Raw genomic sequence first — 23,714 nt, forward strand, 5'->3', positions numbered from 1 at the left:
TTGACCGTTACTTTAGTACAAGCCTTAGGCCTCATACCGGGCCTCTGATACAAGGGTTTATGTTTCAGGGCCTCATCTTACTACATTCCCCCACTTTTTGTCTTTTATGGGGAGTATGTTTACTCATTGTCCCGAGAAGCATCGTGCATGGACTAAAGGTAACCCAGTGGGCTAGATACTGTTATGTGGTTACCTTATGTTACCATCCAGACACTCATGCCCCATCTGTCTTTTTAGTCTGCACATTCCCTTGTACGACTGATGGACAGATTTTATTATCCAACTAGTTTTTAGTCCCTTATGGTGGGCCTGGGAATGTTAGGCCCGGGACTATGACTGAGGAATGTAGTATTATGATTGAGTCTTAGAGACACTCCCAAATAATTAATATAAACGAATAATATGGATACGGCGTATATATTTGTAGCGTATATGGGCATCTATGTATGTTTACATATCACAGCACTTTATGTCCAAGCATGACAATTCTTTTCCAATCTGGTGTTGTAGTTTGGTCCTTGCGGTACTGCAGATAGCAACAACTTTTATGAGGGCAATTGCAGTTACCATCTGTGTCATTATTAGCGGTAGGTTGAGTGTTTTGAAATACTTGGACAGGGATTGTGATAATGTGTCCCACAGTGCTCGGAAAAGGAGAAGTGACAGAGAAATTTGGAGTAGTGACACTACCGCTGAGGCCTTTATATATAAATATATTGTAATTAGTTACTGCACAGGACTGTCCATTCGTGTTGTAGGTTACCCTTACTGCTGGTTGTCACCCCGTGGTAAGCGTCGCTGGGCAGGAAACAGAAGTGGCCAACTTCTCTGTTCCATTGGTTGAACTGCTCTGTGATACCCCAGTAGATGACGTAGATCCAGTTGTTTCTGGTGGATGCTGTCTTCCAGATAAACCTACTGCATGGACAGTAACCAATTAAGCAAGTATTGCAGTGTCAGGATGGAGTACTGGTATCCAGACACTGATCAGGATTAGTATCCAGTACTGGTATCCAGACACTGATCAGGATTGTTTTGAATAACATGTGCCTCAGTTAGGTTGCAGTGTCACTGACCCAAATTGTGACGGGTACTAACAGGCAATTTGTTTACCTAATCTATAGTTACCGTGTAACTTAATATCTTTACCAATTTGTTTTTTTCCTTGCCTTCATGTTTTTTGCTGCTGTTCATTTGTTAATTTTTACCTGTGTGTTGGCTAAACAGTTTAGCCATGTTATGCATGTTGTAAATGATATAGAGCAAGAATACAGCAATACAACAATAAGACAACACCACAACAATAATACAGTAATACAGAGATAATAGTTGCTTTTACAGAGTAGCCAAATTCAAATGAACTGACAGTGATTTCTAGCTGATGGCCAACTTAATTGTTCACATATGGAAGACTGAAGTGTATTTGGCCAGTCTCTTATTTCTAAAGCACTTCATTTTAATTTTCTTGATGCTTGGGGGGCTTCTTCACTGTTTACTGATATCATCTGGTATTTTGTGGTTTGATATCTTCTGGTGTCTTTGTGGTGCGATATCTTCTGGTGTCTTTGGTCTGTGGGATGCAACCTTAAACAGCTTAAGTTAGTTAACATAATACATTTTTTGTTTGTTTGTTTTTACATTTCTCTTGTTTTTAGTAACAAAAATTTAATACACTGATTAATTTAGTGTGTTTACAAAGTAATAGGGAACAAGTCTTTTATAACAGAAGCTATACTTTTGCAATTGTTGTGTAGAAATTCATTTTCACTTGAGGTGCATTACTGATATTTTATAAAAACAATGAGGAGTCCTTGCGGCACCTTAGAGACTAAAAAATTTATTTGGGCATAAGCTTTCGTGGGCTAGAATCCACTTCATCAGATGCATGGAGTGGAAAATACAGTAGCAGGTATAAATATACAGCACATGAAAAGATGGGAGTTGCCTTACCAAGTGGGAGGTCAGTCTAATGAGACAATTCAATGAACAGTAGGATACCAAGGGAGGACAAATCACTTTTGTGGTGGTAATGAGACTGGCCCATTTCAAACAGTTCACAAAAAGGTGTGAGTAACAGTAGGGGGAAATTAGGTCTTGTAATGACCTGACCCCTCCCAGTCTTTATTCAGGGCTAATTTGATGGTGTCCAGTTTGCAAATTAATTCCAGTTCTGCAGTTTCATATTGAAATCTGTTTTTGAAGCTTTTGTTGTTGAAGAATTGCCAATTTTAGGTCTGTTATTGAGTGACCAGGGAGATTGAAGTGTTCTCCTATTAGCCACTATGGATGTAGAAGCTCTCTACATTAATATAAATGGCATTCTATTAAATTTCTATTTCAGCCAATTGTTCAGACAAACAAGCTTGTTTACCATAGAATATCAGGGTTAGCAAGGGACCTCAGGAGGTCATCTAGTCCAACCCACTGCTCAAAGCAGGACCAATCCAATTTTTTCCCCAGATCCCTAAATGGCCCCCTCAAGGATTGAACTCACAACAACCCTGGGTATAGCAGGCCGATGCTCAAACCACTGAGCTATCCTGCCCCCCTCCCCTTCTATTTGCAGGAGATAATGCTGCCCACTTCTTGTTTTCAATGTCACCTAAGAGTGAGAACAGGCATTCACATGACACTCTTGTAGCTAGTGTCGCAAGATATTTACCTGCCAGATGCGCTAAAGATTTATATGTCCCTTCATGCTTCAACCACCATTCCAGAGGACATGTGTCCATGCTGATGACGGGTTCCGCTGGATAACAATCCAAAGCAGAGCAGCCCCATGCATGATCCTTTTCATCATCTGAGTCAGCTGCCACCAGCAGAAGGTTGATTTTCATTTTTGGTGGTTTGGGTTCTGTAGTTTCCCCATCAAGTGTTTCTCTTTTAAGACTTCTGAAAGCATGCTCCACACCCCGTCCCGATCAGATTTTGGAAGGCACTTCAGATTCTTAAACCTGAGGTCGAGTGCTGTAGCTATTTTTAGAAATTTCACATTGGTACCGTCTGCGTTTTGTCAAATCTGGAGTGAAAGTGTTCTTAAATGACCAACATGTGCTGGGTCATCATCCAAGACTACTATAACATGAAATATATGAGAGAATGTGGGTAAAACAGAGCAGGATACATAGAATTCTCCCCCAAGAAGTTCAGTCACAAATTTAATTAGCACATTTTTTTAAAATGAGCATCATCAGCATGGAAGCATGTCCTCTGGAATGGTGGGTGAAGCATGAAGGGGCAAACGAACGTTTAGCATATTTGGATGTAAATACCTTGCAACACCAGCTACAAAAGTGCCATGCGAATGCCTGTTCTCACTTTCAGATGACATTGTAAATAAGAAGTAGGCAGCAGTATCTCCCGTAAATGTAAACAAATTTGTTTGTTTTAGTGATTAGCTGAACAAGAAGTAGGACTGAGTGGACTTATAGACTCTAAAGTTTTATATTGTTTTGTTTTTAAGTGCAGTTATGTAACTACCCCCCCCTTACATTTCTAAGTTACACTTCACGATAAAGAGATTGCACTACAGACGCTCCCCGGGTTACACAAGACTCCACTTACACAAATTCACACTTACGGAAAAAGCTCCATAAGCCAGAAATAGGATTTTCAAGTTGCAGAAATTTTTGTGTAACATACAGGTATATGTTTCCGACTTACGCAAAATTTGAGTTATGCAAGGCTTGTTTGAGGTGAACTGAAAAATACTATTTCTTTGTTTATCATTTTTATAGTACAAATATTTGTAATAAAAATAATAATATAAAGTGAGTGCTGTACACTTTGTATTCTGTGTTGAAATAGAAATTAATATATTTGAAAATATAGAAAAACATCCAAAATATTTAATAAATTTGAAGTGGTATTCTATTGTTTAGTAGCAAGTTTATTCACGATTAATTTTTTTCATTGCTTTATTTTTTTGAGTTAATCACGTGAGTTTTCTGCGCATTTCTATAAACTAAACCAGATTTGAACCAGGCAGTGTCTCCCCCCGATAGATGGTAGAGTTCCTTAATACACAGGCTGGGATTCTTCTTTTCAGGACCACCTCTCCTGTTCACAGTCTTTGTTCTACAAACTTGCTTCCAGGTGTTGAGTTGTGGGAGGCGAGAGGCCAAAAGTCATGTCCCTTCCTTTATAGGGTCTTCCAGCTTTCTGGAAAGATCTTGTGCTATGACATGAGTCAAGCCGTGTCCATCGTCCAGAGGCTCCCTCTGAGAAGCCTTCATTGTACACAGATCCTGAGATGGTCCTTGGGAGTCATGGATTCCCCTTAATGGGCCATCAGTGCTGTCCAGCTTCTCCATTGTTGTACCTGAAAGGCTGATTGTGGGTGTTCCCAACCTCACAACATCTTCCAGTGACACACACCAAGCCAAACTTCATCACTTCATAGAATCATAGAATATCAGGGTTGGAAGGGACCCCAGAAGGTCATCTAGTCCAACCCCCTGCTCAAAGCAGGACCAATTCCCAGTTAAATCATCCCAGCCAGGGCTTTGTCAAGCCTGACCTTGAAAACCTCTAAGGAAGGAGATTCTACCACCTCCCTAGGTAACGCATTCCAGTGTTTCACCACCCTCTTAGTGAAAAAGTTTTTCCTAATATCCAATCTAAACCTCCCCCACTGCAACTTGACTCCCCCACTGCACTTCCCATATAATACAGTGATAGCGCATGCAATCCAACAGGATATTAATGTTCAACAGAGCAAGGCTTTTCAAATGATGGCTAACAAGGCATGCTGGGTACAAAACATAGCATAATGATATTACCATGTAAATATGGGGGTGCCAGGGTACTGCTTTGGAGCACAGAGGGCCACAGCACCAGACACAGGGACAGAGGTGTGAAGCCCCGGGATGCTCTGAAGCTTTATTGGCTTTGCTCATGAGGCAGAGAATCAGGAACCTCATCCCATCACCCCCAGCGTGAGACAAACCAACCCCACCCAGACAGGGCTAACGCTACTGCCAGGGGTCTGCCTGGCCTTCGCCACCTCCCATCCTGCACTGCTGTCTGCCCTGGCCCTCACCACCTCCCATCCCTCTCCCCAACTGCCCACCCCTTTCAACCTCCCATCCCATTCCCCCATCTGCCCCACCCCTCTTGGCTCAGCCCCATGGAGTTTTCTTTCATGGCAATATTGAATGAAGTAGCTGAGACCCACCTCCCCTGCTGCTGGCCTGGTCATGGGGACAGCAGGAGTGAGCACCACCCTCTGCAGCATGGGAGGGGGAAGAGAGGGGAAAGGAACTATAAGAAGAGGGGCTGGGAGTTGAGAGCCCATCACTGGGGATCCGGTGTGAGCATCTGTCAGTGAGTGATGGCACCCCCTGCTCCTGCCCCATAGAAACCCTGGTGAGTCCCCCACCTCCTCCTGCCCCATGGAAACCCTGGTGAGTCCCCATTGCCCCCCCCCACCTCCTCCCGTATGGCAAACCTGGTGAGTCCTTCCTGCCTCCTCCTGCCCCATTGAAACCCTAGTGAGTCACCCCTGCCTCCTCCTGCCCTATGGATAACCAGGTGAGTCCCCATTTGTCAGGGCTGAATCCCCACTTTGGCACTTTGAGTGCAGAAGGTGAGGGCTCACAAGGATTCTAAAAATTAATACTGGGCACTCCAGGCTTGTATAATTAAACATATGCACAAACATATGCACAAACCTCTGAGGACACCAAAAATCCAATCCTATTCTCAAAAAAGGTAAATTTTATTAAAGAAAGAAAGAAAGAAAGAAAGAAAGAAAGAAAGAAAGAAAGAAAGAAAGAAAGAAAGAAAGAAAGAAAGAAAATACATTTGGAACTTAGGCTTTTTGCTCGATCTTAAAAGAAACAATTATAAAAATTAAGCACCCAAACTAGCTTTCTTGGGGGTTCAGCTTAAAGGTTACAAGCAAACAAAAGCATTTGGGGTTAACACAGACAAGATCCACCAGCCAAAATAAAGAAATAAACCTGATTGTGTCTAACTAAACATTCCTAATTTACTTACATATTTGGGGGATTTCAAATAAGTAATTCTAGGTATGATCTATTGAATTTTCATACCTGGTTCAAGTTTTACACAGCGCTCCTTCTTACAGCATTGCTGCTCCATGCCCCCTTCTCCAGAGAACAACAGACAAAGGGAAAGGTTTTTTTCCCAATTTTAAAAAGGTCTACCTTCCCATTGGCTCTTTTGGTCAGGTGCCCACTCTCTTTTCTTTTACCTGTGGCCCCTTACTGAAGATGGAGGCAACTTACTGACAGAGGATGTGGAAAAAGCTAATGTACTCAATGCTTTTCTTGCCTCTGTCTTCATGAACAAGGTCAGCTCCCAGACTACTGCACTGGGCAGGACACCATGGGGAGGAGGTGACCAGCCCTCTGTGGAGAAAGAAGTGGTTCGGGACTATTTAGAAAAGCTGGACAAGCACAAGTCCGTGGAGCTGGATGGCGGATGTGATTGCAGAGCCATTGGCCATTATCTTTGAAAACTCATGGCGATCGGGGGAAGTCCCAGACGACTGGAAAAAGGCTAATGTAGTGCCCATCTTTAAAAAAGGGAAGAAGGAGGATCCAGGGAACTACAGGCCAGTCAGCCTCACCTCAGTCCCTGGAAAAATCGTGGAGCAGGTCCTCAAGGAATCAATTCTGAAGCACTTAGAGGAGAGGCAAGTGATCAGGAACAGTCAGCATGGATTCAACAAAGGGCAAGTCATGCCTGACTAATCTAATTGCCTTCTATGATGAGATTACTGGTTCTGTGGATGAAGGAAAAGCGGTGCTCCATCCCCAGACACGTTAACAGACTTTTCCAGTAGCTGTACTGGCCGCGAATGCCAGGGCAAATTAATCATTAAACATGCTTGCTTTTAAACCATGTATAATATTTACAAAGGTACACGCACCAGAGGTCCCTTCTCCGCCTTCAGGGTCCGGGAGCCCGCCTGGGGTGGGTTCGGGGGGTACTGGGTCCAGGTCCAGGGTGATAAACAGATCCTGGCTGTTGGCGAAACTGGTTTCTCTGGTTCCTTGCTGTGAGCTATCTACAACCTCCTCCTCCTCATCATCTTCCTTGCCCCCAAAACCCGTTTCCGTGTTGCCTCCCACTCTTTGGATGGAGTCAAAGCACAGGTTTGGGGTAGTGGTCACTGCACCCCCTAGAATGGCATGCAGCATGTCTGGGGCTCTGGACCGGAGCGGCCGTTTGCCTCTCTGTTTTTTGGTAGGCTTTCCTGAGCACCTTAAGTTTCATGTGGGACTGTTATAGCCTTTGTCCTTCATGCCATTAGAGATTTTTTCAAATATGTTGGCATTTCGTCTTTTTGAATGGAGTTCTGCCAGCACGGATTCATCTCCCCATACAGCGATCAGATTCCGTACCTCCTGTTTGGTCCATGCTGGAGCTCTTTGGCCATTCTGGGACTGCATGGTGTCCTGTGATGATGAACTCTGCATGGTGACCTGTGCAGGTGAGCTCACCACGCTGGCCAAACAGGAAATGAGAGTGAAAAGTTCGCGGGCGTTTTCCTGTCTACCTGGTCAATGCATCTGAGTTGAGAGTGCTGTCCAGAGTGGTCACAACTGAACACTCTGGGATAGCTCCCGGAGGCCAATGCTGTCAAATTGCATCCACAGTACCCCCAAATTCGACCAGGCAAGGCCGATTTCAGCGCTAATCCCCTTGTCGGGGGTGGAGTAAAGAAATCGATTTTAAGAGCCCTTTAAGTAGAAAAAAAGGGCTTCATCGTGAGGATGGGTGCAGGGTTAAATTGAGGTAACATTGCTAAATTCGACCTCAACTTGTAGTGTAGACCAGGCCTAAGAAAGGTGGGGGCAGGTATTCTGGTCAGGAGAGTGTAGGCCCTTCCCAGGGACATTCCCTAGACCGGTTTGATCTGTTCTACCTACTGTTCAAAGAATAGAGCTAAATAGGCTCCCTTAGGAGCTGCTTTGTTATTTTAATTGTGGTAGGGCTGCGTATGCCCTGCCTGCTAAGAGCTAAAATCACTGGGAGCTGAAATCACTTGAGCTGGAGCCAGCCTGTTTCTGTCCAGCCTGCAACAGAGCTGAAAGTTACTAAGAGACTGATGTGCTGCAGTCATAGAATCATAGAATCATAGAATCATAGAATATCAGGGTTGGAAGGGACCCCAGAAGGTCATCTAGTCCAACCCCCTGCTCAAAGCAGGACCAATTCCCAGTTAAATCATCCCAGCCAGGGCTTTGTCAAGCCTGACCTTAAAAACCTCTAAGGAAGGAGATTCTACCACCTCCCTAGGTAACGCATTCCAGTGTTTCACCACCCTCTTAGTGAAAAAGTTTTTCCTAATATCCAATCTAAACCTCCCCCACTGCAACTTGAGACCATTACTCCTCGTTCTGTCATCTGCTACCATTGAGAACAGTCTAGAGCCATCCTCTTTGGAACCCCCTTTCAGGTAGTTGAAAGCAGCTATCAAATCCCCCCTCATTCTTCTCTTCTGCAGGCTAAACAATCCCAGCTCCCTCAGCCTCTCCTCATAACTCATGTGTTCCAGTCCCCTAATCATTTTTGTTGCCCTTCGCTGGACTCTCTCCAATTTATCCACATCCTTCTTGAAGTGTGGGGCCCAAAACTGGACACAGTACTCCAGATGAGGCCTCACCAATGTCGAATAGAGGGGAACGATCACGTCCCTCGATCTGCTCGCTATGCCCCTACTTATACATCCCAAAATGCCATTGGCCTTCTTGGCAACAAGGGCACACTGCTGACTCATATCCAGCTTCTCGTCCACTGTCACCCCTAGGTCCTTTTCTGCAGAACTGCTGCCTAGCCATTCGGTCCCTAGTCTGTAGCTGTGCATTGGGTTCTTCCGTCCTAAGTGCAGGACCCTGCACTTATCCTTATTGAACCTCATCAGATTCCTTTTGGCCCAATCTTCCAATTGGTCTAGGTCCTTCTGTATCCTATCCCTCCCCTCCAGCGTATCTACCACTCCTCCCAGTTTAGTATCATCCGCAAATTTGCTGAGAGTGCAATCCACACCATCCTCCAGATCATTTATGAAGATATTGAATAAAACCGGCCCCAGGACCGACCCCTGGGGCACTCCACTTGATACCGGCTGCCAACTAGACATGGAGCCATTGATCACTACCCATTGAGCCCGACAATTTAGCCAGCTTTCTACCCACCTTATGGTGCATTCATCCAGCCCATACTTCCTCTCATAGCTGAGAGACGGATGGCAGCAGATGGTTACTGATGGCCAGCAGGACAGCGGCAGAGAGGCGTGATGAGTGGCCAGCAGGGCAATGGTGGAGAGGTGGCTAGCAGAGCGAATAAGATGCCTCTTTACCCCCCCGACTAGGGTGGGAGGTGAACTCTGCAGATGCACCTCTGAACTCTGGGACTGCATTGACTAAGGGCAGCAACTGTGAGTGGGGTGCAGAGAAGGGTCAGGCATGAGAAGTGGACTTTTGGTTGCTGGATTTAAGAACCTGATGGGAAAAAGACACTGCCCAACATACTTGGGATGGTTCTTTAACTTATGGTTTAAGTTTATCAATCCTGTTTGCGGTTTTTTCCCAAATTAATTCTGAGTTACTTCCCTCTTTTATTAAAAGTTTCTTTTCTACACTCAGACTCCATGCTTGCGAGCGGGAAAGTATTGCCTCTCAGAGGCACCCAGGGGTGATGTGTAAATTTCCCAGATTACTGGGTGAGAGCTCGAGACGGTTTTGGGTTGGATCGATGGAAAGGAACCCCTAGATATTGAACCTGGCCCTGGCTGCTGCTGGCTTCACTTGGTAGAAGGGTTACACATGTATTATTTCTGTATCTGAAGTTAGAAATGTGAGGTATAAACTTGTATTACTTATGTAATTATGCAAAGTGAGGGCCCTTAAGGGTACTTCAGAAACCTGATGACTCTTAAGCAATAAACCATGAGCTGTGAATGGTTTTGTTCTCCTGTAAGCCTTCCTATGGACATGTGGGCCAACCCATGAAGTATGGAGATGGGGGTCACACAGAGGCATATGCTAGTCTCTAAGGTGCCACAAGGACTCCTCGTTGTTTTTACAGAGATATGTGACCATGTCACCTGATACTGGAATCCATCTTAAACCTTGTACTTTTCCATGAGAAATTGGGAAGGGGGTCAAACTGAGCCAAAGGGCTCCTGCCTTTTGCCAAATCTATATAAGGGTGTGGAACAGGACAAAGCGGGCTGCTGCCAGTCATGAGGAAACCCCCTGCTTACCACCCAGGCTGTCTGCTGGAACTAACAAAGATTGAACCAGGGGGAAAGATTAGGCCCAGACTAGGAATGAGCCTAGTCTGTGAAAGAAACTTATTGGAACATAGTTGAGGGTGAGATATTACATGTAACCAGTTTCTTAGTGTATTGATCTTAGCCTTGCGTGTTTGTTTTATTTTGATTAGTGACTTACTTTTTTCCATCTGTAATCCTTTATGATCACTTAAACCTACCTTTTATACTTAATAAAATCATTTTTGTTTGTTAAAAAACCCAGTGTAAGTAATTGTTACCTGAGGGGGCAAACAGTCTGTGCATATCTCTCTTTACTTCAGGAAAGAGGGTGAATAATATGAACTCACACTAAATAAAACTTGATACAGTGTGAGATGAGTTTATATGGGGTTCAAGCTCCCAGAAAGTCTGTACACTGGGTGCTGGGGCAAGTCCCTTTTTAACTGAGAAACCCCAGAGCTGAGCTGATCTGATCTCAGTATCTGTGTTCTGCAGAGACATGTGGCCCAAACTCTAGGTCGGTGCTGAAAACTCATGGTGATCGGGGGAGGTCCCGGACGATTGGAAAAAGGCAAATATAGTGCCCATCTTTAAAAAAGGGAAGAAGGAGAACCCAGGGAAATACAGACCGGTGAGGCTCACTTCATTCCCCGGCAAAATTATGGAGCCGGTCCTCAAGGAATCCATTTTGAAGCACTTGGAAGAGAGGAAGGTGATCAGGAACTGTGAACATGGATTCATCAAGGGCAAGTCATGCCTGACCACCCTGATTGCCTTCTATGATGAGATAACTGGCTCTGTGGATATGGGGAAAGCAGTGGATGTGATACATCTTGACTTTAGCAAAGCTTTTGATACGGTCTCCCACTGTATTCTTACCAGCAAGTTAAAGAAGTGTGGATTGGATGAATGGACTATAAGGTGGATAGAAAGCTGGCTAGATCATCAGGCTCAATGGATAGTGATCAATGGCTTGATGTCTAGTTGGCAGCCGGTATCAAGCAGAGTGCCCCAGGGGTCGGTCCTGGGGCCAGTTTTGTTCAATATCTTCATTAATGATCTGGAGGATGGTGTGGATTGCACTCTCAGCAAGTTTGCGGATGATACTAAGCTGGGAGGAGAGATAGATATGCTGGAGGGTAGGGATAGGATACAGAGTGACCTAGACAAATTGGAGGATTGGGCCAAGAGAAACCTGATAAGGTTCAACAAGGACAAGTGCAGAGTCCTACACTTAGGACGGAAGAATCCCAAGTACTGCTACAGGCTGGGGACCAACTGGTTAAGTGGCAGTTCTGAGAAAAGGACCTGGGATTACAGTGGATGAGAAGCTGGATATGAGTCAGCAGTGTGCCCTTGTTGCCAAGAAGGCTAACAGCATATTGGGCTGTGTCAGGGTTCCCTCTCCACTCTGAACTCTGGGATACAGATGTGGGGACCCACATGAAAGACCCCCTAAGCTTATAAATTCCAACTTAGGTTAAAAACTTCCCCAAGGCACAAATCCTTTCCTTGCCCTTGGACAGTATTTCTGCTACCACCAAGTGATTTAGACAAAGATTCAGGAAAAGGACCACTTGGAGTTCCTATTTCCCCAAAATATCCCCCCAAGCCCTTTCACTCTCTTTCTTGGGGAGGCTTGAGAATACTATATTAAGCAATTGCCTTTAATAAAAGTACAAACCAGACCCTTTGTTTTTAGGACACTAAAAATCAGTCAGGTGCTTAAAAGAAGAACTTTATTATAAAGAAAAAAGTAAAAGAAGCACCCGTGTAAAATCAGGATGGAAGGTAGTTTTATAGGGTGATAAAAAGAGTTAAAACACAGAGAATTCCCCTCTAAGCTCAACTTCCCCATTACAAAAACAGGCATAAACCTCCCTCTTAGCATAGGGAAAATTCACAAGCTAAAACAAAAGATAATCTAATGCATTTCCTTGCCTTTACTTACAATTTCTGTACTTTTAGATCTATCATCTCAGGTGTCATTTTAGGAGCTGGTTTACCTGCCTGGTCTCTCTCTCTGTCCTGAGAGGGAACAAACAAAGAGAGCACAAACAAAAACTCCCCCCCCGCACCAATTTGAAAGTATCTTCTTTCCCCATTGGTCCTTCTGGTCAGGTGCCAACTAGATTAATTGAACTGATTAACCTCTTACAGGTAAGTGATTCTATACCCTGGCCAGGAGGAATTTTATGTTACTGCATACATTAAGGTTGTTACCCTTCCCTTTATATTTATGACAGGCTACATTAGTATTAGCATTGCCAGCAGATTGAAGGAAGTGATTATTCCCCTTTATTCGGCACTGGTGAGGCCATATCTGGAGTATTGTGTCCAGTTTTGGGCCCTCCACTACAGAAAGGATGTGGACAAATTGGAGGGAGTCCAGCGGAGGGCAACGAAAATTATTAGGGGGCTGGGGCACATGACTTATGAGGAGAGGCTGAGGGAACCGGAGTTATTTAGTCAGCAGAAGAGAAGAGTGAGGGCGGATTTGATAGCAGCCTTCAACTACCTGAAGGGGGGTTCCAAAGAGGATGGAGCTCAGCTGTTTTCAGTGCTGGCAGATGAAAGAACAAGGAGCACTGGTCTCAAGTTGCAGTGGGGGAGGTCTATGTTGGATATTAGGAAACAATATTTCACTAGGAGGATGGTGAAGCACTGGAATGGGTTACCTAGGGAGGTGGTGGAATCTCCATCCTTAGAGGTTTTTTAAGGCCCAGCTTGACAACGCCCTGGCTGGGATGATTTAGTTGGGGATTGGTCCTGCTTTGAGCAGGGGGTTGGACTAGATGACCTCCTGAAGTCTCTTCCAACCTTAATCTTCTATGATTCCATGATAATCTGCAGCAAGGGAGGTTTTGGTTCTGCAGGAGGAAAAGGTTTCTCACTCTAGGGCTGGTGAAGATCTGGAACAGGCTTCCAAGGGAGGTTGGCGAATCCCCTTCATCAGAGGTTTTTAAGAACAGGTCAGACAAACCCCCTGCCAGGGCTGATCAAGGGTTACTGGTCTGGGCTCAGCGCAGGGGGCTGGCCCAGATGCCCTCTCGAGGTCCCTCTCAGCCCTACCGTGCTCTGACTCTGTGCAGCGACATTGCAGGGGGGAGGGGAGGTTAAGGGGTTGGGGTGGATGGGATCCCTCTGCTCTGACCTCCTGGGACTCTGCATCCACTCGCTGCCACCGCCTCTGCATTGTCTCATTCCAGAGCCTGTGCCAACCTCCGCTCCGGCCTCCCAGGTGGCCCTGCTCAGCAATGGGATGGCAGTGGCGGGTGAGTGATGGGGCTGGGAACAGGCTGCTGAGCTGCTGGGATTGCCAGCTAATTCTGGCTGCTGCCCAGCTCCCCGGCAGATTGTCCCACCGGGCTCCTGTCAGGCATGGACAGGCCAGACAGCAAGGAACAGCGCGGTGTCAGCTAGACGCCAAGAAGCAGCCAGGAGGGAGGGTCTCCGTGCTCCCTGGTCGCAGCGGGGCAGGGAGTAGCGGAGTCATATCTCCATCTCCCGAGAGAGCCTTCCATGGCTTTACATCACTTCTCCTCGCCTTACTGGCCAACGGAGCAGAGTGCGTGGGGCAGAACCTCCGGGTACTGAACCGCTTGGCTCCCAACCCCAAGTCCATGCCCATCTATGACTTGATTTCTTGGGTGACACTTTATATTGAGGTTCCATGTAGAAGTAATTTAGAAAGGGTTGAATGGTGGTTGCAGGGTTTGTCTACACAGGGACCCTCAGGAAAATTAATCCGAATTAAGACAAAGTGCAGGCTCTGGTCTACACTACAGAGTTAAGACTACATAAGCCAGCTTACTTCGCCCCGACTCTGCAAGTGTCTACACTAAAAGGCAGCTACCATCCGTGGAACTCGCCCGCTGAACCGACTTAATAACCCACATCCGGAAGAGGCGTAGCGCTTGCGTGGAGGTACTTAGATCGATGCAGTGTCAGTGTAGACATTGCGCTACTGACGTCAACCATTGCTGCCTTCAGAAGCCATCCCACAATGCCCCACACTGGCAGTTAAATCGGTACCAGCGGTCCCGGTGAGGACGCGCACTGCCAACACAAGGAGAGTAGTGTGGACACACAAAAGCGATTTAATTACTACCCAACTGTACGTCCACGTAACTTAGGTTGACTTAATTTTGTAGTATAGATTTGCCCTGAATTTAAAGTGGATTCACTAAACTGTATTGACTTCCCCCTGTGTGGACACACTTATTTAGAGCTGAAGTGGCCTGAATTTGATTCACTTGGGAAGTGAATTAAGCTAAATTGAATTCAGGCCACTTTAATCTTGAAGGAGAGTGTCCACACAGGGGTTTAATGCTGTTAAAAGACAATTTGGATTAGTTTTCCTGAGTGGCCCTGTGTAGACAAGCACACTCGTTACTTGTGTCTTTAGCATGTTGAGAACATATATTCACCACGTACGAACGCCTTATAAACCAGCTATCAAGTGAACCTTAATTTAAAGTGTATAGTGCCTAGCAGGCCCAGTCATGGCCCAGCACCCCACTGCGCTAGGTGCTGTACATTATTGCTTAGGTGTGTTACGGTAGCACCTCTGAACCCAGGGAAATCGGCAAACCCACGATTAGCTGGGGACTGCGGAGCACCTTGAACCGGAAAACCCCTTTTGTTCACACCAGAGTGGAACGCTGAGCACGGTAGAGAGGCTGTATTGCAGAGGTTGTGGTGGCGGCGGTGGGGTCAGTGGGGGTGTTGGTGATGGTGGCGGCGCTGCTGATACGGCAGAAAAATAATATTGCTCGCTACATGTGTCGTTCCGCAGCTGTTTTGGCTTCCCTGCCAGGGCTGCCCCATCCCAGGGACGCAGGCCCCACGCAGGAAATGTGGAGCCGGCAGAGCTGAGGCGGCCGGAGGACACCAGCAGTGCAGACTGGCCGGCCGCGCTGACTGTGGAAACTTCTCTGCAGCACTGAAATGCTAAACACTGGGGGACTGGAAGAGGGTGAGGGATGAGCCCCGTCCCGCAACAGCTCCGCTGGAACTGGGGTGACCAGACGTCACGATTTCTTGGGACTGTCCCGATATTCGGGGCTTTGTCTTAGCTAGGCGCCAATAACCCTCACCCCCTGTCCCGCCTGCAGAAACGACGCGTAACGGTTGAGAGCGGGGGGCACAGTGGAAAGGTGCTGGTGGTATTTAGCGGGGCTCAGGGCAGAGCTTATAAACCCTTGCAGAAATCAGGGGGTGGGGGCGATGTGACACCCTCCCCACCCCACCCCACCTGAGTCCACACGCAGCCCCTGGACCATGGACCATCCTGACGGAGTTCTGAACACAGGGATTCGCCTTCACCCAGCAGCCCAGCCTGTCTCGCTGCACAGGCTGGCTCAGAGCTCTCGGCCCCAGGCACAGAGTCGGCTCAGGCTTTTGATGCCAGAAGTTGAGGGGGTCTGGTTTGCAGGCCCTGTATTTGAAAGCTCCCTGCCCCCAAGTGCGATCTTGCCTGGCTGCTGCTCAGGCTACTCCATGGAGGAGGTGAGCTCCACGCTGACCCCATCGTCCACGTCTCTGGCTTCGACCTGAGCCACCAGGGAACCAGGGGTGGGGGTGGGCGTTGCTGGACACCCCTGTCTCCACAGCCCTCTTTGGTGAGCACAGGGTGGGTGAGGACTGGGGCGGATGCACTCAGTAATGGCATGTGTATATTTGTTACTGTAGATCTGTGATTCAGAAAATAAAGACTCATTGAAAGAGGTTTGTAACGCATTGGGAAATGCGTGTTGCCACAGCCGGTCTCAGCAATACCGAGTGGGGTAGAAACTCCATTAGCCATTCCATCATGGAAACCGAGGTACTGTCAAATCCATTCCAGTCATCGTAAGGTAAATGGAGATATTGAAAAGAGAACACAGAGCGGGATCGACTGCGGAAAAGTAGCTTTTTTTTTTCCCCCACAGAGGAATTTCTCTGGGCTGGCAGCCCGTCAGCGCTGGGGGCTGGGCTAGTTGACGGTGTGGATAAATGCAAAGTAAGGCATATTGAAAAACATAATCCCAACTGTACATGCAGAATGATGGGGTCTAAATGAGCTGTTATCACTCAAGAGAGAGATCTTGGAATCATTGTGGAGCGTTCTCTCAAAACATCCACTCAATGTGCAACGGCAGTCAAAAAAGCCAACAGACTGTTGGGAATCATCAAGAAAGGAATAGAAAATAGGACAGAAAATATCATATTGCCTCTATATAAATCCATGGTACGCCCACATCTTGAATACTGGGTGCCCCATCTCCAAAAAGATACATTGGAATTGGAAAAGGTTCAGAAAAGGACAACAAAAATGATTAGGGGCTGGAAAGGCTGCATATGAGGAGAGATTAATAAGACGGGGATTTTTCAGTTTGGCAAAGAGACGACTGAGGGGCGAATCTGATCACATAACACAAGAACCAGGCACCTGATGAAATTAACATGCAGCAGGTTTAAAACAAAGGAAAGGAAGTATTTCTTCACCCAACGCACAGTCAATCTGTGGAACTCCTTGCCAGGGGATGTTGTGAGGCCAAAACTATAATGGGATTCAAAAGAGAATGAGAGAAGTTCCTGGCTATTAGCCAGGATGGCCAGGGACACAACCCCATGTTCTGGGTGTCCCAAACCTCTGACTGCTAGGAGCTGGGAGTCGATGACAGCGGATGGATCACTCAATAATTACCCTGTTCTGTTCATAGAATCATAGAACATCAGGGTTGGAAGGGACCCCAGAAGGTCATCTAGTCCAACCCCCTGCTCAAAGCAGGACCAATTCCCAGTCAAATCATCCCAGCCAGGGCTTTGTCAAGCCTGACCTTAAAAACCTCTAAGGAAGGAGATTCTACCACCTCCCTAGGTAACGCATTCCAGTGTTTCACCACCCTCTTAGTGAAAAAGTTTTTCCTAATATCCAATCTAAACCTCCCCCACTGCAACTTGAGACCATTACTCCTCGTTCTGTCATCTGCTACCATTGAGAACAGTCTAGAGCCATCCTCTTTGGAACCCCCTTTCAGGTAGTTGAAAGCAGCTATCAAATCCCCCCTCATTCTTTTCTTCTGCAGGCTAAACAATCCCAGCTCCCTCAGCCTCTCCTCATAACTCATGTGTTCCAGTCCCCTAATCATTTTTGTTGCCCTTCGCTGGACTCTCTCCAATTTATCCACATCCTTCTTGAAGTGTGGGGCCCAAAACTGGACACAGTACTCCAGATGAGGCCTCACCAATGTCGAATAGAGGGGGACGATCACGTCCCTCGATCTGCTCGCTATGCCCCTACTTATACATCCCAAAATGCCATTGGCCTTCTTGGCAACAAGGGCACACTGCTGACTCATATCCAGCTTCTCGTCCACTGTCACCCCTAGGTCCTTTTCCGCAGAACTGCTGCCTAGCCATTCGGTCCCTAGTCTGTAGCTGTGCATTGGGTTCTTCTGTCCTAAGTGCAGGACCCTGCACTTATCCTTAGAATCATAGAATCATAGAATATCAGGGTTGGAAGGGACCCCAGAAGGTCATCTAGTCCAACCCCCTGCTCAAAGCAGGACCAATTCCCAGTTAAATCATCCCAGCCAGGGCTTTGTCAAGCCTTATTAAACCTCATCAGATTTCTTTTGGCCCAATCCTCCAATTTGTCTAGGTCCTTCTGTATCCTATCCCTCCCCTCCAGCGTATCTACCACTCCTCCCAGTTTAGTATCATCCGCAAATTTGCTGAGAGTGCAATCCACACCATCCTCCAGATCATTTATGAAGATATTGAACAAAACCGGCCCCAGGACCGACCCTTGGGGCACTCCACTTGATACCGGCTGCCAACTAGACATGGAGCCATTGATCACTACCCGTTGAGCCCGACAATCTAGCCAGCTTTCTACCCACCTTATAGTGCATTCATCCAGCCCATACTTCCTTAACTTGCTGACAAGAATACTGTGGGAGACCGTGTCAAAAGCTTTGCTAAAGTCAAGAAACAATACATCCACTGCTTTCCCTTCATCCACAGAACCAGTAATCTCATCATAAAAGGCGATTAGATTAGTCAGGCATGACCTTCCCTTGGTGAATCCATGCTGGCTGTTCCTGATCACTTTCCTCTCATGCAAGTGCTTCAGGATTGATTCTTTGAGGACCTGCTCCATGATTTTTCCAGGGACTGAGGTGAGGCTGACTGGCCTGTAGTTCCCAGGATCCTCCTTCTTCCCTTTTTTAAAGATTGGCACTACATTAGCCTTTTTCCAGTCATCCGGGACTTCCCCTGTTCGCCACGAGTTTTCAAAGATAATGGCCAATGGCTCTGCAATCACAGCCGCCAATTCCTTCAGCACTCTCGGATGCAACTCGTCCGGCCCCATGGACTTGTGCACATCCAGCTTTTCTAAATAGTCCCTAACCACCTCTATCTCCAGAGGGCTGGCCATCTCTTCCCCATTTTGTGATGCCCAGCGCAGCAGTCTGGGAGCTGACCTTGTTAGTGAAAACAGAGGCAAAAAAAGCATTGAGTACATTAGCTTTTTCCACATCCTCTGTCACTAGGTTGCCTCCCTCATTCAGTAAGGGGCCCACACATTCCTTGGCTTTCTTCTTGTTGCCAACATACCTGAAGAAACCCTTCTTGTTACTCTTGACATCTCTGGCTAGCTGCAGCTCCAGGTGCGATTTGGCCCTCCTGATAACATTCCTACATGCCCGAGCAATATTTTTATACTCTTCCCTGGTCATATGTCCAACCTTCCACTTCTTGTAAGCTTCTTTTTTATGTTTAAGATCCGCTAGGATTTCACCATTAAGCCAAGCTGGTCGCCTGCCATATTTACTATTCTTTCGACTCATTGGGATGGTTTGTCCCTATAACCTCATCAGGGATTCCTTGAAATACAGCCAGCTCTCCTGGACTCCTTTCCCCTTCAAGTTAGTCCCCCAGGGGATCCTGGCCATCCGTTCCCTGAGGGAGTCGAAGTCTGCTTTCCTGAAGTCCAGGGTCCGTATCCTGCTGCTTACTTTTCTTTCCTGCGTCAGGATCCTGAACTCAACCAACTCATGGTCACTGCCTCCCAGATTCCCATCCACTTTTGCTTCCCCCACTAATTTTACCCGGTTTGTGAGCAGCAGGTCAAGAAAAGCGCCCCCCCTAGTTGGCTCCTCTAGCACTTGCGCCAGGAAATTGTCCCCTACGCTTTCCAAAAACTTCCTGGATTGTCTATGCACCGCTGTATTGCTCTCCCAGCAGATATCAGGAAAATTAAAGTCACCCATGAGAATCAGGGCATGCGATCTAGTAGCTTCCGTGAGCTGCCGGAAGAAAGCCTCATCTACCTCATCCCCCTGGTCCGGTGGTCTATAGCAGACTCCCACCACTACATCACTCTTGTTGCACACACTTCTAAACTTAATCCAGAGACACTCAGGTTTTTCTGCAGTTTCGTACCGGAGCTCTGAGCAGTCATACTGCTCCCTTACATACAGTGCTACTCCCCCACCTTTTCTGCCCTGCCTGTCCTTCCTGAACAGTTTATAACCATCCATGACAGTACTCCAGTCATGTGAGTTATCCCACCAAGTCTCTGTTATTCCGATCACGTCATAGTTCCTTGACATCACCAGGACCTCCAGTTCTCCCTGCTTGTTTCCAAGGCTTTGTGCATTTGTATATAAGCACTTGAGATAACCTGTTGATCGTCCCTCATTCCCAGTATGAGGCAGGAGCCCTCCCCTCCTGTTCATTCCTTCTGAAGCTCTTGGCCCCAGTCACTGTCAGAAGCCAGGACACTGGGCTAGATGGATCATTGCTCTGGCCCAGTGTGGCTGTTCTTATACTCTTAGGAGCGGCGGGGAACCAGCTGAGCAGCGGGGGACAGCAGGGCAGCAAACAGCAGGAGTTTGCCTGGGATCTGTGCTGGTGAGTATCTGGGTATCTGAGTGTGTGTTTGGTGAGAGGATCGGAGTGTTTGTAGTGAGGGCAGCTTGGAAGTTTGAGTGAGTGCTTGACTGGTTGGCTGAACAGGGCGGGGGTTGGGAGTGTTTGTTTCAGGTGAGCCTGGCTGTTTAAAAAAAGCCGGCACTCTGCAAACCAGCTGAGTGGCGGGGAACCAGCTGAGCAGCGGGGGACAGCAGAGCAGCAAACAGCAGGAGTTTCCCGGGAAGTTCACCTGGAGTGAGCCCACTGAGGCTTACACCCTAACGACTTCTCTGAGTAATTACTGCATCTCCTGAGGAAACTCATAGTAGGAAGGTAATATGGATGGGGAGTGTTCAACTGTTGTGACCTCCACTGGATGTGCCATGTTTGTCTTTCTTCCAGAGGACAGAAGCGACTTTGTCTGTACAAAGTGCAAGCTGGTCTCCATATTGGAAGAGAAGGTTCACGGTCTGGAGCAACAGGTATCGACCCTGCGTTGCATAAGAGAAACTGAAGATTTCCTGGACAGACATCAGGATATGCTTCTACAGGCACAAGGTTCTGAAGATTCAGAGCAGGCTGCGCAGCATGGACAGGAGGACGGTGAAGAAATCTGGCAACATATGACCTCCAGAAGAAGAAGGGGGAAGTCCATGTATCAGCAACGCGGACACAGGTAAGTAACCGTTTTCATGTTCTCTTCACAGGTACCATTGTGGGGACTGGCCCAGATGATACATCTGGGGGAAGGGAGCAGAAGGAGACTCCACCAGTTGAAAGGCATGAGATGCACTGTCCTAAGGTTGGGGGTTCCACGACCACCACTCCCAAGAGAAGGAGGCGGGTGGTGGTGGTCGGGGACTCTCTCCTCAGGGGGACTGAGTCATCTATCTGCCGCCCTGACCGGGAAAACAGAGAAGTCTGCTGCTTGCCAGGAGCTAAGATTCACCATCTGACGGAGAGACTGCCGAGACTCATCAAGCCCTCGGAATGCTACCCCTTCCTGCTTTTCCACGTGGGCACCAAGGGTCGGTCCTGGGGCCGGTTTTATTCAATATCTTCATAAATGATCTGGAGGATGGTGTGGATTGCACTATCAGCAAATTTGCGGATGATACTAAACTGGGAGGAGTGGTAGATACGCTGGAGGGGAGGGATAGGATACAGAAGGACCTAGACAAATTGGAGGATTGGGCCAAAAGGAATCTGATGAGGTTCAATAAGGATAAGTGCAGGGTCCTGCACTTAGGACGGAAGAACCCAATGCACAGCTACAGACTAGGGACCGAATGGCTCGGCAGCAGTTCTGCGGAAAAGGACCTAGGGGTGACAGTGGACGAGAAGCTGGATATGAGTCAGCAGTGTGCCCTTGTTGCCAAGAAGGCCAATGGCATTTTGGGATGTATAAGTAGGGGCATAGCGAGCAGATCGAGGGACGTGATCGTTCCCCTCTATTCGACATTGGTGAGGCCTCATCTGGAGTACTGTGTCCAGTTTTGGGCCCCACACTTCAAGAAGGATGTGGATAAATTGGAGAGAGTCCAGCGAAGGGCAACAAAAATGATTAGGGGACTGGAACACATGAGTTATGAGGAGAGGCTGAGGGAGCTGGGATTGTTTAGCCTGCAGAAGAGAAGAATGAGGGGGGATTTGATAGCTGCTTTCAACTACCTGAAAGGGGGTTCCAAAGAGGATGGCTCTAGACTGTTCTCAATGGTAGCAGATGACAGAACGAGGAGTAATGGTCTCAAGTTGCAGTGGGGGAGGTTTAGATTGGATATTAGGAAAAACTTTTTCACTAAGAGGGTAGTGAAACACTGGAATGCGTTACCTAGGGAGGTGGTAGAATCTCCTTCCTTAGAGGTTTTTAAGGTCAGGCTTGACAAAGCCCTGGCTGGGATTATTTAACTGGGAATTGGTCCTGCTTTGAGCAGGGGGTTGGACTAGATGACCTTCTGGGGTCTCTTCCAACCCTGATATTCTATGATTCTATGATTCTATGATTCTATGATACTGCCAAGAATGACCTTGAGCAGATCACTGTGGACTACATGGCTCTGGGAAGGAGGATAAAGGAGTATGAAGCGCAAGTGGTGTTCTCGTCCATCCTCCCCGTGGAAGGAAAAGTCTGGGGTAGGGATTGTCGAATTGTGGAAGTCAATGAATGGCTACGCAGGTGGTGTTGGAGAGAAGGCTTTGCATTCTTCGACCATGGGATGGTGTTCCAAGAAGGAGGCGTGCTAGGCAGAGACGGGCTCCACTTAACGAAGAGAGGGAAGAGCATCTTCGCGAGCAGGCTGGCTAACATAGTGAGGAGGGCTTTAAACTAGGTTCACCGGGGGAAGGAGACCAAAGTCCTGAGGTAAGTGGGGAAGCGGGATACCGGGAGGAAGCACGAGCAGGAGCGTGTGAGAGGGGAGGGCTCCTGCCTCATACTGAGAACAAGGGGTGATCAGCGGGTTATCTCAAGTGCCTATACACAAATGCACAAAGCCTGGGAAACAAGCAGGGAGAACTGGAGGTCCTGGCACAGTCAAGGAATTATGATGTGATTGGAATAACAGAGACTTGGTGGGATAACTCGCATGAATGGAGTACTGTCATGGATGGATATAAACTGTTCAGGAAGGACAGGGAGGCCAGAAAAAGTGGGGGAGTTGCACTGTATGTAAGGGAGCAGTATGACTGCTCAGAGCTCAAGTATGAAACTGCAGAAAAACCTGAGAGTCTCTGGATTAAGTTTAGAAGCCTGAGCAACAAGGGTGATGTAATGGTGGGAGTCTGCTATAGACCACTGGACCAGGGGGATGAGGTGGATGAGGCTTTCTTCCGGCAAGTCGCAGAAGCTACTAGATTGCACGCCCTGGTTCTCATGTGCGACTTCAATCATCCTGATATCTGCTGGGAGAGCAATACAGCGGTGCACAGACAATCCAGGAAGTTTTTGGAAACTGTAGGGGACAATTTCCTGGTGCAAGTGCTGGAGGAACCAACTAGGGGCAGAGCTCTTCTTGACCTGCTCCTCAAAAACCGGGAAGAATTAGTAGGGGAAGCACAAGTGGATGGGAACCTGGGAGGCAGTGACCATGAGATGGTCGAGTTCAGAATCCTGACACAAGGAAGAAAGGAAAGCAGCAGAATATGGACCCTGGACTTCAGAAAAGCAGACTTTGACTCCCTCAGGGAACTGATGGGCAAGATCCCCCGGGAGAATAACATGATGGGGAAAGGAGTCCAGGAGAGCTGGCTGTATTTTAAAGAATCCTTATTGAGGTTACAGGGACAAACCATCCTGATGTGTAGAAAGAATAGTAAATATGGCAGGTGATCAGCTTGGCTTAACAGTGAAATCCTTGCAGATCTTAAACACAGAAAAGAAGCGTAGAAGAAGTGGAAGACTGGACAAATGTCCAGGGATGAGTATATAAATATTGCTTGGGCATGTAGGAATGGAATCAGGAAGGCTAAATGACACCTGGAGTTGCAGCTAGTGAGGGATGTTAAGAGTAACAAGAAGGGTTTCTTCAGGTATGTTGGCAACAAGAAGAAAGCCAAG

General features: G+C 47.3%; 1 protein-coding gene across 1 annotated transcript in view; it reads right to left on the reverse strand.

Moving 5' to 3' along the window:
* Window positions 1-1,372: 1,372 nt before the first annotated feature.
* Window positions 1,373-23,714, reverse strand: part of LOC311511998 (matrix metalloproteinase-9-like) — a 34,267-nt gene continuing 11,925 nt past the window's right edge. The window contains exon 6 of the mRNA XM_084612969.1: window positions 1,373-1,584. The gene's annotated coding sequence lies outside the window, so the exon portion shown is untranslated. The remainder of the gene's footprint in view (window positions 1,585-23,714) is intronic.

This window comes from Lepidochelys olivacea (genome assembly GCF_965140295.1).
Source record: "Lepidochelys olivacea isolate rLepOli2 genome assembly, chromosome: 23".
Lineage (NCBI taxonomy): Eukaryota > Metazoa > Chordata > Testudines > Cheloniidae > Lepidochelys > Lepidochelys olivacea.